At 38.6% G+C, this 19291-nt stretch overlaps 1 long non-coding RNA gene across 16 annotated transcripts in view; it reads right to left on the bottom strand.

Moving 5' to 3' along the window:
* The window catches only part of LOC118553314 (uncharacterized), a 257392-nt gene that overhangs the window by 36319 nt on the left and 201782 nt on the right, over nucleotides 1-19291 (bottom strand). For 10 of the 16 annotated variants that reach the window (XR_013447726.1, XR_013447723.1, XR_013447719.1 and 7 more), the window contains one exon: nucleotides 4474-4606. This is a non-coding gene — a long non-coding RNA (uncharacterized LOC118553314). Of the gene's footprint in view, nucleotides 1-4473; nucleotides 4607-5475; nucleotides 5544-7640; nucleotides 8061-19291 lie in introns of those variants that run through there. The other 6 variants (XR_013447715.1, XR_013447718.1, XR_013447717.1 and 3 more) reach the window with 3 other exon arrangements.

Below are 19291 nucleotides of genomic sequence, written 5' to 3' on the forward strand. Positions count from 1 at the left end.
GTGGCTAGAGCATTAGATAAGTACACTGAAACAACATTTTATTTAATATGACCAATTCTGGAGAAGTACATCACAAGAAATGAAAACCTGGAACCCATTAGGGATGTTCCCAGTTCTGGGTTGGGCCTGTTTTCCCTGGAGGTTCTACAAGCCTACAGCCCACATTACATCCAAGAGGTATTAAATAAAACAATGGTATCACTAAATGAAAATATCACTGGATATGGTAGACTACCTTTGGAAAAGCTTCTTATGAAAACATACCTCAATCATTTAACTTGACAGGCCAACTCCATTATTAAAAGTACATCTGTATCTTTCAACAAATCTTGACTCATATTGGTAGCTTCCTTCTTAGTTCCAAAAGAGAATACTATCACCATGTGCTTACTATAATAGAAAGGCTCTTATCATTGTGTTACAAGTGTCCTTCTTCCTTAAAATCCAACCTTATTCCTTTCTTAAAGTCTCAATATAATATAATGTAATATAAATATAATCAATTATGTATATTATATATTAATAAAATGTAACATGTTTATAATATTTATATTGTTATTTAGATTATATTTACTATTATTTATATATTTATTTATATAGAATATTTATACCTTATAATATGTTTATAATTTTTGAAATATACAATGTAATACAACAATGTAACCTATAATTATTACTCACCATATAGTTATAATATATTAAAATATATAATATATTATATATTATTATCTACATATACATGCTTAATTATACCTTTATAGGACTGAATGGCAATAGGGTTGAAAAAGAGTTCTCACTGAGATTTAATTCAGGGTCATGGATTAGACATTGCAGTTGTAATCATTCCCCATTCACCAGTATCCCATTTACAAAGCCTATTCCTTATGAATCTACCTCAATTAGCATTTTCTCTGAAGAGACTTCCATGCCCATACTCTTTACCACCAGAAATATAGAACAATTTTTAAAAATGTCACCAGCGTTTTGTGTAATGAGGTTAAGTGCCAGTGCACGTATAATCAGATCATCGCTGTCTTGTGCCTACTATCTTGTACAAACTCTTCTGGTTATACTTGTCACACTGCACTGTAGTTTGTTTAATGCCAGTCTACACAGTGGGACTCTGACTTACCTGGGTGAAAAGCCACGTTATACTCATTTTTGTTTCCGGTGGCAGATAGTGTCTGAACCAGGCCACCACCAAGCCAGTGTGCTTATCTCTCAGCTGGTAGGAGTCTTGGCTGCTGGTGGCCCATAGCGATCTTTCTCCAGAGGTTTCTCTTTGACCACTAGGAGTCCAGAAATGCCCACAAGGAGAGCCCTCATCAAATGACTAGATGATTGAAGGGTACACAGGCCCAGCCTCTCGACTCAAGGTGGGACCAGTTTGTGGTCTTCATGCCCTGTAGCTCCCCTGGAGATTAGGTGAGGCAAGACTCAGCTGAATTCACATCTCTGCTTAGCTTCTTCCCCTGCCCAGATCTGCTTCCTTCACTCTTGGAAACACTCCATCAGCATCAGCTAATCACTCATACACGAACCTCCATGTCAGGCTGTGCTTTTAGGGAATCTGACCTAAAACACCTCTAAGTGCACTGATTGCTGGGACAAATGGTCTGTTTCTCCTATTAAACTCTGAGATCCACAAGAACAGAAAAAAATGACTTATTTATTTCTTCATATCCAGTACCTAATTCAGTGCCTGACAGTAAACACTCAAAAAAAAGTTTTAAATTTGAATTAATATGTGAATATATTTACCTCATTCCTTATTCTCTTCTTGGACAGAATAGATAAATCCTAGGAAAAGCAAGACATGGGTTTAAGGATTATCATTGCCATTATCATTTCATATCAACCTTTCTCTAAGACCGAATGAATATAAATTGTTGGGAGAAATAGTAAACTCTGAAATAAGGGGGATAAAGACACGCCTCCCCCCAATTCTATCTTACAGTAATGTAGATAATGAAACAGTGGCACCTCATCAATTGAATAGATTCATTAACAGTAGCTAATGGCCAAATATCAAACTGAATTTTGTTTTGTTTTCTTTTTTAGCTTCCCCTGAGAATATTTTTCCCTTCCTCACTTTCATCTTACTCCCATATTAAATCAGCATTAGGTTGGTAAATATCAAGCCAGCTCTAGGAAATAAAGATTTTCTCAGTTGAGTTTTCTTGGTCGCAACACAGTGTATCACCAGAGATTAAAACAAATATGGGACTCTGGTCTCTACCGTATCCCTTGGAAATGATCCTATTTCTCCTCACTGAGGAAGACAGATTAGACTCCACCAAATGAATTAACAAGGTCATCCAGAGGATAAGAACTCCAACATTAATCAAAAGCATATATATCTAAATTAATATGCTTTTGATATTAATATATCTAAATTAATCTGAATGCACAAGTTTCTCCATCAGCGGATCTGCTCAGGCCTATGTCTTACTAATAAAGTAGCAGGATTTCAGTGGGCAGAAAATAGAACGATACTTTCAATGTTCTAATTATAATTCCTGTTACCAATCGCCTCAAAGTTTGCCCAAGAAAGCATAAAAATAATTGACTCTTCACAAATACATTTTGTTTTGAGGTAGACATAGTTTTCTGATAAGAAAAGGCTCATTAGGTTTCTATTACTCAAACTTGCGTCAAATAGACAAGATACGATTCTTAACACAATGACAAAAAGTTACTCAAATAACATCTCTAAGCGGATTCACTGTTTGGAAAAACTGGTATTTGGTCAGCTCTTCTGGAAACCTGCAGCCATCAACTGTATTGCAATTACAGAGCTATGGAAAAACAAATGAGATGAGATGGCGCAGGAGAGGCACGGGAGGGGCCCAGGAATTCTAAAGAAAACTGTCCTTTAATATCGAATCGGCTGCCATTTCACCCAAGTGTGGGGCTGGAGACGTTATGTTATCTCATCTATTCCTTACTATAACCCTGATAAGGCTGGATTTTTATCTTTATTTTACAAGCGATAACAGTTGTCTTTACAGATACTAGATCGCTTTTACAAAGTCACATGGCTACTAAGTAGCACTGCTGGAACTCAAACCAAAGACTATCTGTTCCAAAGCCCATCATCTTTTGACTTCATCACTCTTTATCAGGTTAGCTAGTATTCACTAAGGGTTTATTTTCACTGAGCTCTTAAATATCGGCATTTCTGTGACTCAGGGGAAAAAAGACACTTCTCTCTTTCTTTATGACACCAGCACTTACAATCCCATCACCCTTTTGATATATTACTTACTAGCTAACAACTAATACATGATCTGTTCTAAGAAGCAATTCTATATCCGAAGAGTGGGTGCCGTCTTCTTTAAAGTTATCAAAATGAGTGAGTAAAATGCAGTGGATGCTTTGAGGGCATGCTAAAGCTTTGGAATCTGTCAGCAAATGAAGAAAAATGAAGGCAATACCGGGCACCCTCGATTTTGTGGACAAAGCCCATAGTGGACACAGGCATGTTCATGACTCCATGGCTTCCAAAGCCCTGGGGAAATTCAGAAATGATGCCCGGTTTCCTGAGTCAGAAAGAGAGTGTGGCCGGGTTCCCTGCTAGAGGAAGGTGGGGAGAAAACTGGGCTGCCATCCTCTGTTCTCTTTGTGAAGTGGTATATAAAGTATCTACTGTGAGTGAAGGATGTGAGGCAAAGATGGGGAGACAGAGAGTGGTAGAGGTTAAATGGCTTTGGATTCACTGTCTTGGGGAATGGAAGAAAGGACTGACAGGTGACAGGGTGACAAGAATGCAAGCTCCATGAGGTCAAGGAATTTTTCTCCGTTGTGTCTCCTTAGCGTTCACACATAGTAGATGCTCAGTAAATATTTGTGGAATGAGCAACCTTGGAAGAAATTCTTGAATTGGTTTTATAAATGGCAGTATCCAAGATATCACTTTGGAAATAAATTCTATTTGCAGTATTTCAATGAAATTGGCAACATCTCATGCCATATCATCTCTCTCTCTCAAGTTCCTCTTAATGCCAACCAAAGAGTCTTCATGCAGTTGAGGTCTGGACAAAATGAGTATCAAGAGTGAATTAGAGGTATAAAGATTAGCCTGATGATTACCTATATAAGATGGTTACAGGTTACCTTCCCAGACTTTGCCTTGGTGATGGTGAAGGGGTTTGTGAGTGCTGCGAAATGAGTGGATGTAGATGAGTCTGAAGTCCTTTGGGAACACAGCTAGCCACTCGGCAGGTGCTGGCCTGACTCTTACTTTTCTTCTCTAAGGGCGAGAGTTTCTCAGATGCTGCATCTGACCTATTCCCTTTCCCCTCATTCCAGAGTTTCTTGGTGCTCTCTCTGCGTTTTCTCCTTTTTTTTTTTTGAGGTGTTTCTAGCAAGGCTCCAGAGGGTTGTCCCATCCTCCCCCAACAGCTACCCCTCAGTTTTAGGGTACTGCTTTGCTGGAGATTCTTAACTTCTGTAGGAACCTACAGGACTCACCTGGCCTAGAGATGTTGCACATGTGATGATTTTAGGGCTTGAGATCTACCTTCTCCTTGGCCCTCCATGTCATCGACTTTTCATGACCTCCACTCCCTTAAGGCACCAGCTCCTGTGTGTTCAGCTCTTGCTTCTACCAGTGAAAATAGGAAGAAGGGGAAACAGCAATGTGATGTATTAGCCAAGTTTAAGCCTTCAAGTTATATTTGCAAAACTGACAAAGCACTTTATAATCTCCATATAAAAGCCAAGTTGAAAGCAAAGACTTATTAAATCTGTATAAAATATACAAATGAGTAAATTATTGCTAATGGCGTGATTTTCTGTACTCTTCTTCAAAGCTAAACCAGAAAATTCTTTTCATTTTAAACAACAGATTCATTTATTGCATTATCCAGGATACCTCACTAATCCATTTCAGGTTTTTAGTATAATACAGATCTATCTACATTTGTAAACAAAAGACTGAGCTGCAAGAGAAATGAAGAGAAAAGCTAGGCCTGCATTTCAGAGTAACATGCAAAAACCATTAAACCAGAATTCATTTTAAACAAGTTTCTGCTAGACAGTATGGGTTGAGTGTGATTACTAGTTCTAGGAACCCATTATGAAACAAATAAAAGTTAAACATTGCCCTGGAAAATTGATACAAGTGAGTTGAATTCATTTATCTACTGAACAACAAATAGAGCTCAAATTTGGCAAGAAGAGTAGGATATCTGGGGAGAGGATGTTATCCCAAGGATGTAGATGAGAACAAGTTATGTTAAGAAAAGTAAAAGGTACAGAGATGGAATTTTACACAATTATTCAGAGTGTGGTAGATTTATATTATGTCAATTTAGCTCCACTGGAACTGAATTTCAAAAATTCCCTTGCCTGCATAGCTCCTGGTTGGCATGAAGTATCATCAGCCACACTCCTTGTGCATGCAGAAGGTGAAAGCAGGCAATGAGGCTCCTGGTAGCTTATACACACTGTTGTTTGTTGCTGGCTTCTCACCTTGGGGTAGCATCCTCTCCTCCAGTTCCTGTACCTCCTGCCAAATCCTCATTTGGCTTCTCTGGCTCCTGGGTTAGGTGCAGAATGAGTTCCATGATGAAGGGCACTAGCTTCCCCTGCAGGATACCCCCATTCCCCATGTGGCAGGTGTAAAGGCAGGGAGAAACTGTCATGGATTTTAAAAGCCTGTCCTCATGGGCTCCAGTCAGCATTGCAGGTTCCTGCTTGTGCTCTCTTCCCCTCACATCCATCCTTCTTCTTAACTGCCTGCCCTGTGGATGTCTGTCTCCACCACCAGATCCAGAAGGAAACATCTCACGTAACAGTTTAACCATGTGCCGCAACTGTGTAAGGCCAAGTCACTATTATAGACCCCTATTTAGATATTAATGTGTATTTCAGAGATTTTGTGTTTCTCTGATCACACTCTGACTAAAACACAGGGAGACATCATTAGAGTGGGGAAATATTGGGAAGATAATTGAATAAATCATCTGTAATTTTTCAGAAGAAAGGCAATGACTTTGTTTTTTTTTTTTTTAAGATTTTATTTATTTATTTGACAGAGAGAGACACAGAGGGAACACAAGCAGGGGGAGTGGGAGAGGGAGAAGCAGGCTCCCCACTGAGCAGGGAGCCAGATGCGGGGCTCGATCCCAGGACCCTGGGATCATGACCTGAGCCGAAGGCAGACGCTTAACCATCTGAGCCACCCAGGCGCCCCGAAAGGCAATGACTTTGACTAGGCTATTGTTGCCATAAAGTTCTCCATGATGCTCAACAAAGGTAAACCAATGCTATTTAAGACCTTCAGTATCTTCATATAACTTTATGCTATTAAAGTTGTTAGTCACACACTTTTACGTCATACACAATAGTTTATATTAATGCATATTTATGGTTAATGTTTCAAATATATTCAGTGTTTGACATTATCTAGGTGATACCACCATTCTTAGTCGCTGATGTTAAGTATTTAAGATTTTGCTTTGTATACCACTTCTGATGTGAATTTTTATCTGTAACCTGACTTTTTTCTCAAAAGAATTCTGGTAAGTCAGAAAAGAGCCAGTAGCGAGTTGGGATTTGGCATACAAGGAGAGAACAAACATTGCTAAAGCTCAGGCTGTTACATTTGCACCTTCTAATTTCAATTAATTTTCACAAAACCTTGATGGTTAGTTTCTTACTCCTATTTTTCAGTTGGGGACCAAGAACCAGAGAATAAAGTGTCCTGTTCAACATCTCACCGTTAACAAAAACCTGTTTTTCCTTAAAAGTGAGTGAAACCATAATCATACCAATGGAAAAACTGCAATAACCTTTAGAACCAGAAAATGTTGAGGTGCTATGCACTAAGAAAAGTAAGAAGATAAGAAGCAACCAGACCATATAACAAGGATTCAGTGTCTGAGAGCTGGGCACAGCAACAAACAACAGTGATAAAAATTTTTATCTCTTGATAAGAAAAGCTTTGCTGATAGTAAACTCTTTACAGTAATATTTAATACATCTGAAAGCTACAACATCTTTAACATGTAAAAATGAATCAAATGGAAAAAATTGCCCAAGCAAGAATCAAACACTAGACCACAAAACTTCCAAGTATCATCTAATGACTAGGGAGGAAGTATGTATTTTAATGAAAGAAATCCCCAACGTATACTACCTAGAATTTTCATTTCAGCAATTGTCCCTTCAATATTGAGACCCTTTGTCTATTCCAGAGGGGTAATGACAGGTCGAATTTTACCTGAAATCCCCTCAAGTTCCCAGTTCTCATGGTCACTTCCTTCTCAAATTTCTTTGTTACTAATCAATGGCACCTCGTTATGATCTCTGTGAAAGTTTGAACAAAAGGAGCCATTTCCCAATGGTTGTAAAAATAAATGGAACATGAAGGGAAGTTACACTTTATACTGTAGTCAAGTCACAGAATTTTTAGTGGCATTTAAGAATGATTTCCTATCTTTTACAAATGAGTTAGTGAAAATCGGAGAGATGAAATTTTATTAGTTAAATTCAAAAGTGAGTTCAGGTTTCTGGGTGCATTAAACTGACACAATTCTGTGAGTGAGTAATTTTTTAAAAATAAAATTACAATTACAAAATTACATACAGGACTTTGGGTGTGGCTCGTGAAAGTGTGGGTTTAACATTCTAACCAGAACTGAATGAGGTAAAATCCACTTGAAAAGGCAAAAGCCAAGTCAGTGTTGAAAAACCCAGTCCCAGGAAGTGCAGGGAAGGAGAGGAGCTTCAGGAACAACTGGAACCAGAGACATGAACCTCACCGGATTGTTTCCATCTCTGTTTCTCTCTGCAGGTTGGCTTTATTCCCTTTCATTGTAAACCAGCACTCTTCAGAAGCAGGAAGATATGGCTGCTGATAGTTCTTAAGTTATATATCATAGAGTTTAACCACTGAGATGCTGAGATGTTCTCCAAACCAAATCTAAGGAAGGGCCTTAATTGATCTAGTTGGGTCCAAGTTAACTGTTGTCAGTGGTGTTGAGTCTTATAAAAACATGGGGGCAACCACGAGCACACTGTCAGCATAGAAAAGGATCTGTGCCAAGAAGAATCTGGAAAGACAAAACAACCCTTCATAAATCATTTGCTCAATGCTGAACAGCTAATATGTGGTATATTCAGAATCATAAACTAAGGGTTCATTTCCAGCACAATTTTTTCTCTAAATGTTACAGCAGATACTAAAGAAATGAGTTTTCCTGGCTCAGAATTTGTGTTTTCTTGGCATAGAAAATTATCAGAATACGCAAACAAAAACAAGACCCAACACAAAATAATCTTAGTTTTTTCAGTCAATTTAGAGTTCTTTTGAATGACTATTATACACATCAATTCTCATTAGAGATTTATTAAGAAAACAGGACATTTGGGTAAGCATGTATTATCTATTAACTCATGCTAGAAATTTCCTTTTTACTGCTATTCTGATGTAATTTGTTTACCTATCTCTTTATCATAGATACAGAATAGATGAAAAAGTGCTAATTGGCTGTGCCCTGCGATAAATGAAAGATTATTATACGGTGCTTTGATATGTAAATACCATAATTACAAGCTTATTAAAGCCACTTTTTTTTTTTTAGAATAAATAGCATATTGCTAAACATTTCAGACCAAAAAGTTTCTGTATAAGGAAGTTGCTATTGATTTGTATTTCCTAGTTAACTAATTCTCTATTGATTTATGTTTCTTTGCCCTTAACAAAGTGCTTCAGTCATTGGAAGAATTAAAAGAAGGGGAAATGAAAATGGGAAATTTTGACGAAATATATTATAATAGAAAGAAACCCCCCCCCCGCCTTTCCTTCTCTTTCTTTAATGCAGCTTTAGCAGCATCTTTTTATTTTAATTTTTACATTCATAAATTCCCATTCTTCTTGATTAGCTCCGAGAATTCCTCCGCACTTGGATTTATGACATATGTTGAAGGCAATCCTGGAAAGGATTTATAATAGTGCCTAAACTATGCTACTTTGCTTGAGATGAGAAAAGACAGGGCTTGAAAATAAAGTCATGGATATCAGTGTTCAGCTCTCTTCCACCAGGGAGACTTACTCTGGGCAAGGCCCAGCCTAGTGGCCTGGTGGAACATGGGCTACATTGGTTGCACTGTGCGCTGCTAGCCAAGAGCACAAAAGTCTCAATTCAGAAGCTGGAGAAAAGAGTCAGAAACTAAAACCAAGGGTAGCAGATGCCACACCAAACTGAAGGCATATGAATTATCTTCTAGATGAGTAAGGGAACAACATCTGTTCCTACTCATAGATCAAATCCTGCCCAGCAGGCTCAGGGCATGGGGTTCCTCACACGGAAGCATGGGACAGGACACATGAGGAGGATGGATGACAGTGTGATTCCTCACACTGACGTGCAGTAGAGCAACGGTAAACAGGGTGTCCAGGAAACATCGGGAGGGGCCCACAGAACTATGAGCCATTCAGAAACCAGAACTGAGCTCATACTACCTGGTAAACTCTACTGGCACAGGACAGAGGGCCAATTTGAAAGCAAAGCCACAAACGTGCAAGTTTGGGGGACTCTTTAAAATGCAATTAGAGCCACTGATCAAAGGACAGGTTTAACATATAAACAAACTGGAGAAGAGTCCTGATCACATTTGAACATTTTGCATTCTACCTACCTACACCACAATATCAACTTCAGGATGTCCTCTGACCATTACCTTCAGGATGTCCTCTATTAATGAGAAGCCTTTTTTCCCCCCTCTCACACTTAGAAGAATATGCTATTTGTCATTTATGCATATTGTATCTTTTTTTTTTTAATTGCTCCATTTTCTTTTCTGATATCATACTACATGATAATGATTTAGAATAATATGTCAGGTGTGCTTAGTGTGGTAGAAAGTCTCCCTTTTTCCCTCCAAGTTTACTTTCCATCTATTTCAGCCTTAACCTGTACCCAGGGAGAATGACCTCTACCAACTGTGTTACCTGAGTTCCCCTGCCCTCTGGCTTCTAGCTGGGTTTGACCCATAAGAAGTATAGACATGAGATCAGATAATGGGAGAAGAGAAAGGTTGGGGTATTTTACCCTTACTCTCTTCCAACCAGATGGTGGCTTAGCAGGGATAGTGTTCTCCTTGAGTGAGCATCTCAGACAGCCCCTGTCAGGTGGCTATAGCTCTGTCTAGATTCCAGGGATAGTCTCTTTGACCGTGTTTGTGTTGGCCTGATGGTGGGAGTAGATGCCTGTCCCTGCTAGTTTTAGAGGGCTTTGTCATCCCTTTTTGAATCCCTTAACCCTGCCACACCTTGGTACAGAGCCTCTTTATTGCATTCTCTTAAGTTATTCTTTTTTTCCTTAAATTATTCTTATATGTGCAACATCTCCTTCTCTTCTAGAATTCTGATTAATAAAGTTAGCAAAGAAATATCATTTATGGGCACCTGGGTGGCTCAGTCGGTTAAGCGGCTGCCTTCGGCTCAGGTCATAATCCCAGGGTCCTGGGATCGAGTCCCGCATCAGGCTCCTTGCTCAGCACAGAGCCTGCCTCTCCCTCTGCCTGCCTGCCACTCCCCCTGCTTATGCTCTCTCTCTCACTCTCTCTGTGTCAAATAAATAAATAAATAAATCTTAAAAAAAAAAGTGTGTTAAAAAAAAAAGAAAGAAATATCATTTACTACAACATCAAATCTGAAGAAACAGCAATCTATTATAAGCAAAGTCAATGCAAAGGGCAATGACAGTAATCCCACAGACAAGGGGGAATGTTTCCAGAAAGCAGTACCTGGCTTTTCATACCAGGGTTCAACATCTGGTTCTGCCTCTTGCTAGATCCATGAACTTGAACAAATCTTATAGTTTCTCAAAACCTGTTTCTTTCCTAATAAGATGAGACTAATAATAATATTTCTCATAAAATGTTTGCAAAGATTCAATGAGAGAATTTGGTTTAAACTCATAGCATGCCATTGTCATTAAAACTGACAGCTTGGCAGCTGTGATAGTAACCATGACTTTAAAATGATGCTTCCAGGGATGAAACCTCAACTGAGAGGTATAATCTAAACACTTTAAAGATGACTCTTGGTGACCTATGCTAAGGGAATTCCATGGTGCTACTTTACTCGGTTTACAAACTGCCATGGCATTATTGCTGCCAAAGAATAAGAAGCAATATCCTGGATTATTATTTTATCACTTAGTCTCAAACAACATAAGGTTCCCAGCCTTGAAATACCTCCTCCTCCAAGCTCAAAAGATACAGCACAGAGGGGAAAATGAGAGAGGTGGTGGTAAGGATGATGGCAACTCTTCCTGAGATTAATTACTGAGATTCATTCTTACTGAGACTAATTATATGATAGAACTCGCTTTTCTAAGCATTTGACACATATTAAATCTTTCAATCCTCGTAACAGTCAGATAGTGTTTATCATTATTTTCTCATTTTATAAATAGAGCAAATGAGGCAAAGATTAAATAACCTCCCACTAGTAAGTGGCAGAAGGGTTGTTCAAACGCTGGGGCCAAGACTCCAACACCCATGTGCTAAAGCACCCAGGTAAGAGTGCCTCATCCTGCAATTTCTACCCCATTTTTTGATGCCATGGATATCTGGGTTCCATCTTTATGAACACAAACATTTAATTTAGAATTATAACACCACTCACAAATTTTTGTCAAGCAAGCACTTTATAGAGCAAATATCATTAGGCCAGTTTAATTTATGATTGAATTTTCTATTCAGCACAGTTAAAAGATTTTTATGTTTACTTTACTGAAATTATATTTATCAGGCTCGTTTTTCTGTAAACTGTACACTGAATATCTGATTTATTGGTGAGTCATTTTGTCCATATAAAATGTGACTGATTATAGCTTTTACCCATAGTACTTTTCTTTTATGGTTATTATAATAGAGCTTCAACAGACCCACATTTAATTTACATGAATTCAATCAGCTTGGCCAAAAATTAAAATAAATCTAAGAGTTTCAGTGACTTCCCAAATCCACCCCCAAGGGATTCTCAAACATTAAAAGGTTTCATACATGTGAGGATAGAATTGAGTAGCAATTCCTCCAAAAAGAAATGAAGGAATTAACTTGGGGTGGGAGGAGGAGGATGTTGATGAGAAACAGCTTATTAACATAATCTCAAAATATCTCCTTACAAATTACAATTTACAAAAGTTATAATTTGCTACACAGTGGAGAAACAAAATAGTACCTTAACCAACTGATGGAAATTACCATCGTGAATACAGGACAGGCACGATGTGCCTACAGGTGTGATGGCCTAAGAAGGACACAGCATCACTTAATTTAGCAATCCTGCCAAAAAGATACATAACCAGAATCACATTAGGGGGAAACTGAGGTAAACCACCTCCAAAGACAGTCTGTTGAGGCACCTGGGTGGCTCAGTCAGTTAAGCAGCTGCCTTCTGCTTAGGTCATGATCCCAGGGTCTTGGGATCCAGCCCAGAGTAGAGCCTGGCATGGAGCTCCCTGCTCAGCAGGGAGCCTGCATTTTCCTCTCCCTCTGCCCCTCCCCCCACTCATACACACCCTCTCTCTCTCTAATAAATAAATAAATAAAATCTTAAAAAAAAAGACAGTCTGTAAAACCACTGGCCTATAATCTTCAAAATTATCAAGGTCGGGAAAGAAAATATAAGCTAAGGAACTATTCCAAATTAAACAAGAATGATAACTGAATGCAATACATGATCATAGATTAGATTCTGGAGAAAAACCACCATGAATGATATAATTGGGATAATTGAAAAAACTGGAAGTGGACTATTATATAAATAATAAGTGTAGCCATGTTAAATTTCCTGAATTTGCTAACTAGACTGTGGTTAGGGAAGAAAATATTCTTGTTCTTGGGAAATACACCCTGAAGTATTAAGTGACAAAAAGTCATGATGTACTCAACCTACTCTCAAACGGGTCTGCAAAAAGCTGTGCATGTACGTGAGAGAATAAAAAGCAAATGTGGCAAAACAGTCAATATTAGTGACTCTCTAGAAAGGGCATACACATAATTTCATGAAACTTGTCTTTAAATTGGAAATTATTCCAAAGTAAAGCTTTTTTAAAAACAATTACTTTAAGCCCTTAGAAAGACACTGACCAAAACTGGAAGGACTGTGAAAATTGAATGTAGAGCATAATGATAATACTAGAGCTGGCAATTGGGAATTTTCACCAAATTGTGGAAGCATTGCAAAATACTTGAATTATTTACTTGTTGATTATAGTCCATCTATGGAATTGCATACTGTATATATTATCCAGTTATACATACATATTACTGTACAGGGCTATTTACCAAAAATGTTTGTATTCTATATTTATGGACAATTCAGAGATTTTCCAGGGTCGTTTTTTACTATACATGACTTTCCACTTATTTTAGAACTTAAAACCAGTTTTTAAAAAGTGTTACTTCAATGCATTTCTAGAAGTCCACTTTTTTCTAAGTCAATTTTTGCAGGTCTCCATCTTTAAGGATGCAGTTTATCCCTGCATTTAGGGGTTCATGTTGATTTTTATTTCTGGTGAGTGTGCTGGATATTCTCCTTTTCCTCTCCCCATCTGTACTTCCCCCTTGGCCACCCTGCTCTGAATCGAGGGGGCTGCATGCTGAGCTTCCATGCCCTCAGTTTCCAGTTGCATGTGAACATGGAGAGATGTCAGCAGGAGATCAGAGGGTGAGAGCCAAGTGACACTGGGTGTGTATCCCCAGGCCTTCCCGAGCTGGCCAATAAAGGCTTCATGCCCCTACTCTAGAGGCCACAGCTCCTGTTGCCCAGCTCTTGCTGCGGGTTTTAGTCACAGCTCTGTCAAATGCTGCCTCCCAAAACCATTACGGAAATTACCTGTTGATAAAGCAAAGCTGCATTTTTTGCTTATTACAGGAAGACAGATCAGTACCTTGACAGTTTTAGCAGGAACTTGTAGGAGGAAGAGCAAAGTCAGGATATATATGCAGTTTTGAAGGTCTGGTTTAAGGTAGATTTTTCAAAGTCCCTGTTTAGGACTGCGCAAAGCTCATGATATAATAGTTCAGGGTTGGTGGATACAGCAAGAGAGGGTTTCCAGGTGAGTTAAAGAATAAACAATTGCTTGATAAGCTTGGTTGAGCTGTTATCCTGAGTAGGGGATATTTACTCAAATGAAGATACATTAAGCAGTATAGTGTTGAGATGAATGGACTTTCAGAAAGTTCCTAAAACAAGCAATAAAGTTATTTGAAACATCTCCCTGGGCATGAATTGCCTGAAATAGCAAAGTCATGTCAGTGTAGACTGAACACCCCATGGGTGTAGGTGGTTTCTGTTCTCAGCTCCCATCCTTTCGGGACTAGGGATGGCAACAGCTCCCCACTGTGAGTAGCTTACAGCGTCCTTCATCACCCTGTGGTTGGTCTTTCTTGCCTTCCTACACCCTTGTCAATAATCTATTAAACTTTTTTCAATTACCCCATTTGAATATGCCATCTGTTTCCTATTGGGACCCTAATTGATAGAGATAATTATGAGTTAGATAAACATTTAATTGACAAACCATGAGAGACTCTTAACTATAGGAAACAAACTGAGGGTTGCTGGAGGGAGGTGGGTGGGGGGTGGGGTAATTGGTGACAGGCATTAAGGAGGGCATGTGATGTAATGAGCACTGGGTGTTATACAAAACTGATGAATTACTGAACTCTACATCTGAAACTAATGATGTACTCTATGTTGGCTAATTGAATTTAAATAAAAAAGACAGACATTTATTCATTTGTATATATTATTAACTCTGCAACTCACATGGAATTGCTTCATTGCCCAGTATTCATCAATTGTGTTGCTAGTCCAAATCACTATCACTGTGTATGGTTTGTTCAATGGAGGGGCAGTAAAGTGTAAACTGCAGAGTAAAAGACGCTGCTTTGTGCTTGGATCACTTAAGCCCACCTACAAAAGTGGTCTCATTGATCTTCTGCACTCAGCCTAACAGAGGACAGGAGATACTTAAACCATCCCTGCTAAATACTGGGAATTTAGGGGTCCTAGCCCTGCCCTTCTGCCCTGGTTTTGAAAACTGTACTTCTTCCTGCTTCTCTCTGGGTCTCCATCTCCACCATGATAATTTACACACTGATTCAAAACTGCTTTATTCTTGGCAGTCCTAGCTGCCAGGAACTGGAGACTTGACCATAGTCCCAAGTGCAAGGATAGCTACCAGGTGACTGCCTTGCTTGTTGCTGCTGGCCTCTAAGGATTCTAGCATCAGTCTGTGAATTCCTCTGTTCTCTAGATACTTCCTGATGTGGGGGAGGGTGTGTGTTTGCTTTAAACCCCCAATGCCACTGCCTACCCATGCTACCTGCCCTACTGCTGACCTCTTTGGTATGGTATCTGTCCCCTAAGTATCTAATAGAGAAAAAAAGGGTTGTATGCCAAGTCCTCCCATAACATATTCACAAAAGCTTGAAAGAAACTAAATCTTTAAAAGAAACAAAGCAAAGAATATAAATGCATGTCTAAAACACATTTCCTGAATATATGGAAACTCTCTGGTCTTTCTCCTCCCTAGGAAGATCACCGTCATCTTTAATACACACACCTTGCAAATGTCTGCAAGTGCTGCATTGAATTATTTAGTATGATTTAGCATGGCTATTTGTTCTGTTTTAGACCTGTTTGGAATGAAATGAAAGAAAGGACATAAGACAGACACAGAGGAGCACAATTATAGGCAAATCACACTAGGTTTCATTCATCTTTCTTTGCTTTCATGCCAGGAACTATTTCAGCTTAGTTATAATATGCACATTATATTTATTTCAAGGAGATACAAAAACTCATATGATACATATCTCAATACTTACAGAAATTAAAGTGAACTCTACACAAAAGTCTATGTCACATGCAATTGCACTGACACTTTAAAAAAAGAGGGATAGTGGTTTCCTAAAGGACATGTTATGAATATCCAATGTATAAGTAGGAAATAGGAAATCTCCCTTTGGGTTTCATATTGGGCTCTACTCTGAGACAGCCGAGAAACTCTTAAGACTGGAGTCATTTCAGGAACTTTGTGGGCCTCTTATGTAATGCATTTCAAGAGGACAACCTTCCTGCTGAGAATATGTTTAATTTATATTGCATAAATTACACACTATACAATCTAATATAGTGATTAAAAGCTTTGACTTTCAAGTTAAATAAACCTGGCTTTGAATGCCAGCTCCTATTCTCACTAGCTCTGAGAGCTTCTGCAAATTAATTTATTTCATTAAACTTTGGTCATTTCAAATAAAAATGGGGATAATGTTAGCACCTACTCACAAGGTAATTATAAGAATTAAATTAAATAATGCATGAAAAATGCAAAGCATGGTGTCTAGCACATAGTAAGCACTTGGCAATACTGTGTCATTCAAGTTGCTGTTTTAATATTGAACTTGTACTGGGGTATGGCCGATTTTCACATTTAACCATACTATCTCTGTTTGGATGAAAACCAATAAATAACACTTAGCTAACTTCTTCCTGTACCACCAGGTGATAATATCCAACGGCCCATTAGGGATTTTTCATGTGGAAGTTACACCTGCACATCAAAGTTGCTATGTCTGAAGTCAAACTTACCATCTTCCACCTAAAAAGAGTCCTTCTAATTTACCAACTATTGTTAAACTGGAAAAATTCCTTTGTTCTTGAAGATAGCTAGAGTCATAAACTTGATTTGATTCAATTAAAGGCTAAGAAAAGCAGAAAACAGAACCATGTATATACATAGATAATCGGGTCATCATCATTAGTCATCATATTTATATCATGACAGTAATCCCTAAAATGGGAAGAAAAAAATTAAAAGTTTTTCGAAAGGTCAATCCAATTCAGAAAAAAAAATTTTTTTGATCAATACTTAAATTTAAAGCCCTTAATAAATCATTTCCAAGTCTTAGAGTTATAAAGACAACTAAAATTCTTTATTACTATAGTACCTTAAAGTTTACCAAGATTTTTCACAGATACTACTCTTCAAGGTAATATCAATAGGGCTTAATCTAACCTAAGTATCCAATAGAGAAAATGGAAAAAAGGGTTGTATGCCAAGTCCTCTCATAATATACTCTCTATCTAATAGAGAAAATGGAAAAAAGGGTCGTAGGGCTATTCTTCTTGTTTTACATATAATAACACAGAGACAGTCCTTTAGATTGGCCTACGAGGAAAGTGCAATGTCACTGATGAGGTGGCATGAGCGGAGACCCAAGTGAGGTAAGGGACCACCCATGCAGCTCTCTAAAAAAGAAGAGCATTGCAAGGAGAGGGAGCAGCAGGTGAAAAGGCCCTGAAACAGGAGCATGTTTGGTGTGGTGAGGTAATAGCAAGGTTGAGCATGGGGCTGGAGCAGAGGTAGCCAGGAGCCCTACAATGTAGGGCCTTGTAGGCAGTGGGAAAAGCCTTGGAATCTTTACTGGGAACATCACCAAAAAGCTCTCAGCTACTAAGTAGAAGTTCCGAGGCATGACTTTGAGTCTTCTGATTCAGAATCTGAGATGGTGACCCACAGAAAGGACTTTCTAGGCAAGCAGATAAGACCTCGGACCGCAGCTCCAAGTACCACCACAAAACCCCATCATTTTGTCCTCTATCACACCAGCATCCAGCAAATCTAGAATCTCTCTGGTTCCAACTCTCCTATGAAACTAGCTCACATTCTCAGGCATTCCTCTTTTCTCTCCTTTTGCTCAAACCTGCTCATAAGAACACAAGGGCCAAGAGAGCAGTCACAGAAGAGCGATCCTTCTTGTACTTTCTGCTTCAGCTACTTGTCAAAATTTAATTTCAATCCAAATTCTGTCATACTTTCTAGTTGTGACATAAGACAAGTCATTTTAACTTCTTTGTTTTCCTCTCCCTGCAAAATAAAGATTCCAATGCTATTGATATTTTCAAAAGCTGCTTTATCGCAGAAAAATGAGGTAATAAATGTATAGCTGTTTTGGTCTCTCTTCTAGAAGGATGATATGTCAGCAAGTATTCATTAAGCAATTGTATGTTTCCAGCCAGTGCAAGGCTTCATGGAGCATAAAAAGAAGTAAAATGCCTGAGCCCTGACTACAGAGAACTCAAAATTCTCTTCAGGAAAAGAATAAGTCTCCATAAGCAATGACTAGAGCGTAAGGGTCTTAAAATTAAGAGAGGGATTTTGCCAGGTCTCTTAGGCTCTACTCCTTAATGGGGCCATTGGAATCAGTTGACATCTGAGTGGGCTTCAGGCTTCCCCGAATTAATAAGAAGCTTTGGTCCTCATTTCTCCCTTCAAGATGTATAAACTCTTTCTTTACAAAAATAATCATATTGGGCCTTACAAATAGAAAAAGGATGTCAAGGTCATTTAGTCTTTTCAAGGAGATCAGGAACATAATGCATTTATGTTCTGTTCAACAAGGCAGACCAAGTGGCTGTTTTCTGGTGATTTCTGAGAAGACCGCTGTACCCACCTCCACCCTTAGCCTTTCCCACTGGCCCAACCCAAAGTTCCTGTAATTTCCACTTTTTGAGTCACTTCTTTAGACTCAATAACATTCTGTGTATTGAAAGTCCTTGTTAGAATGCAAGCAAGTTACTAAGTAGAAGTAAACCATTAACCAATTAGCATAAAGAAGAATTAGCATGGATTAATATATCATTTTCATACCAAGGGGAAAGGCCTTAGGAGACTATAAATATGAAAGGTTTCGGAACAATAAGTAATGTTTGAGAGAACTAGAACAAAGGAACCCAGGATCAGAGACTCTGAGACTTTCAGGGACCAAGATAAAAACACCTATCTACTGGGTACAGTGCTCAGAGGAGAAAAGGAACATGAAGGGCAGATAAGAGCAGTTAAGACCAAATCAGGCAACTCCCTGATGTAGTGTGGGTTGCTCTTGTGTTCTAGAATGAGACTGAACAAAAGTGACCTTGGAGAAACCCTGCTCCAATTCCTCCACTTTGTGTGTAGAGAAAACACCGTCTGGGACATTTGAGTTACTCAATGCCACTCAGTAAGTAAGTGACAGAATAACAATTAGAAATCTAGACTCCGGACTCCTCCATCTGTTTTACTAAGTTAAAAAAAAAGTCGGTGGCTCCCAAGATTAGGATCTTTGGTTAGGGTTTTTCCAGATCCTATTTTCAAGGCTTTCAGTCTCTGAATTAAAGGTTCTTTTATTTTGGGTATTCTGAATGTTTATTCAAGAAAAAGCTATTAGACAGGGCTCAAACTGGGATTAGCATGCAAAGAAACTTAAATCCTTGGTA

Source organism: Halichoerus grypus, chromosome 5 (genome assembly GCF_964656455.1).
Source record: "Halichoerus grypus chromosome 5, mHalGry1.hap1.1, whole genome shotgun sequence".
NCBI lineage: Eukaryota > Metazoa > Chordata > Mammalia > Carnivora > Phocidae > Halichoerus > Halichoerus grypus.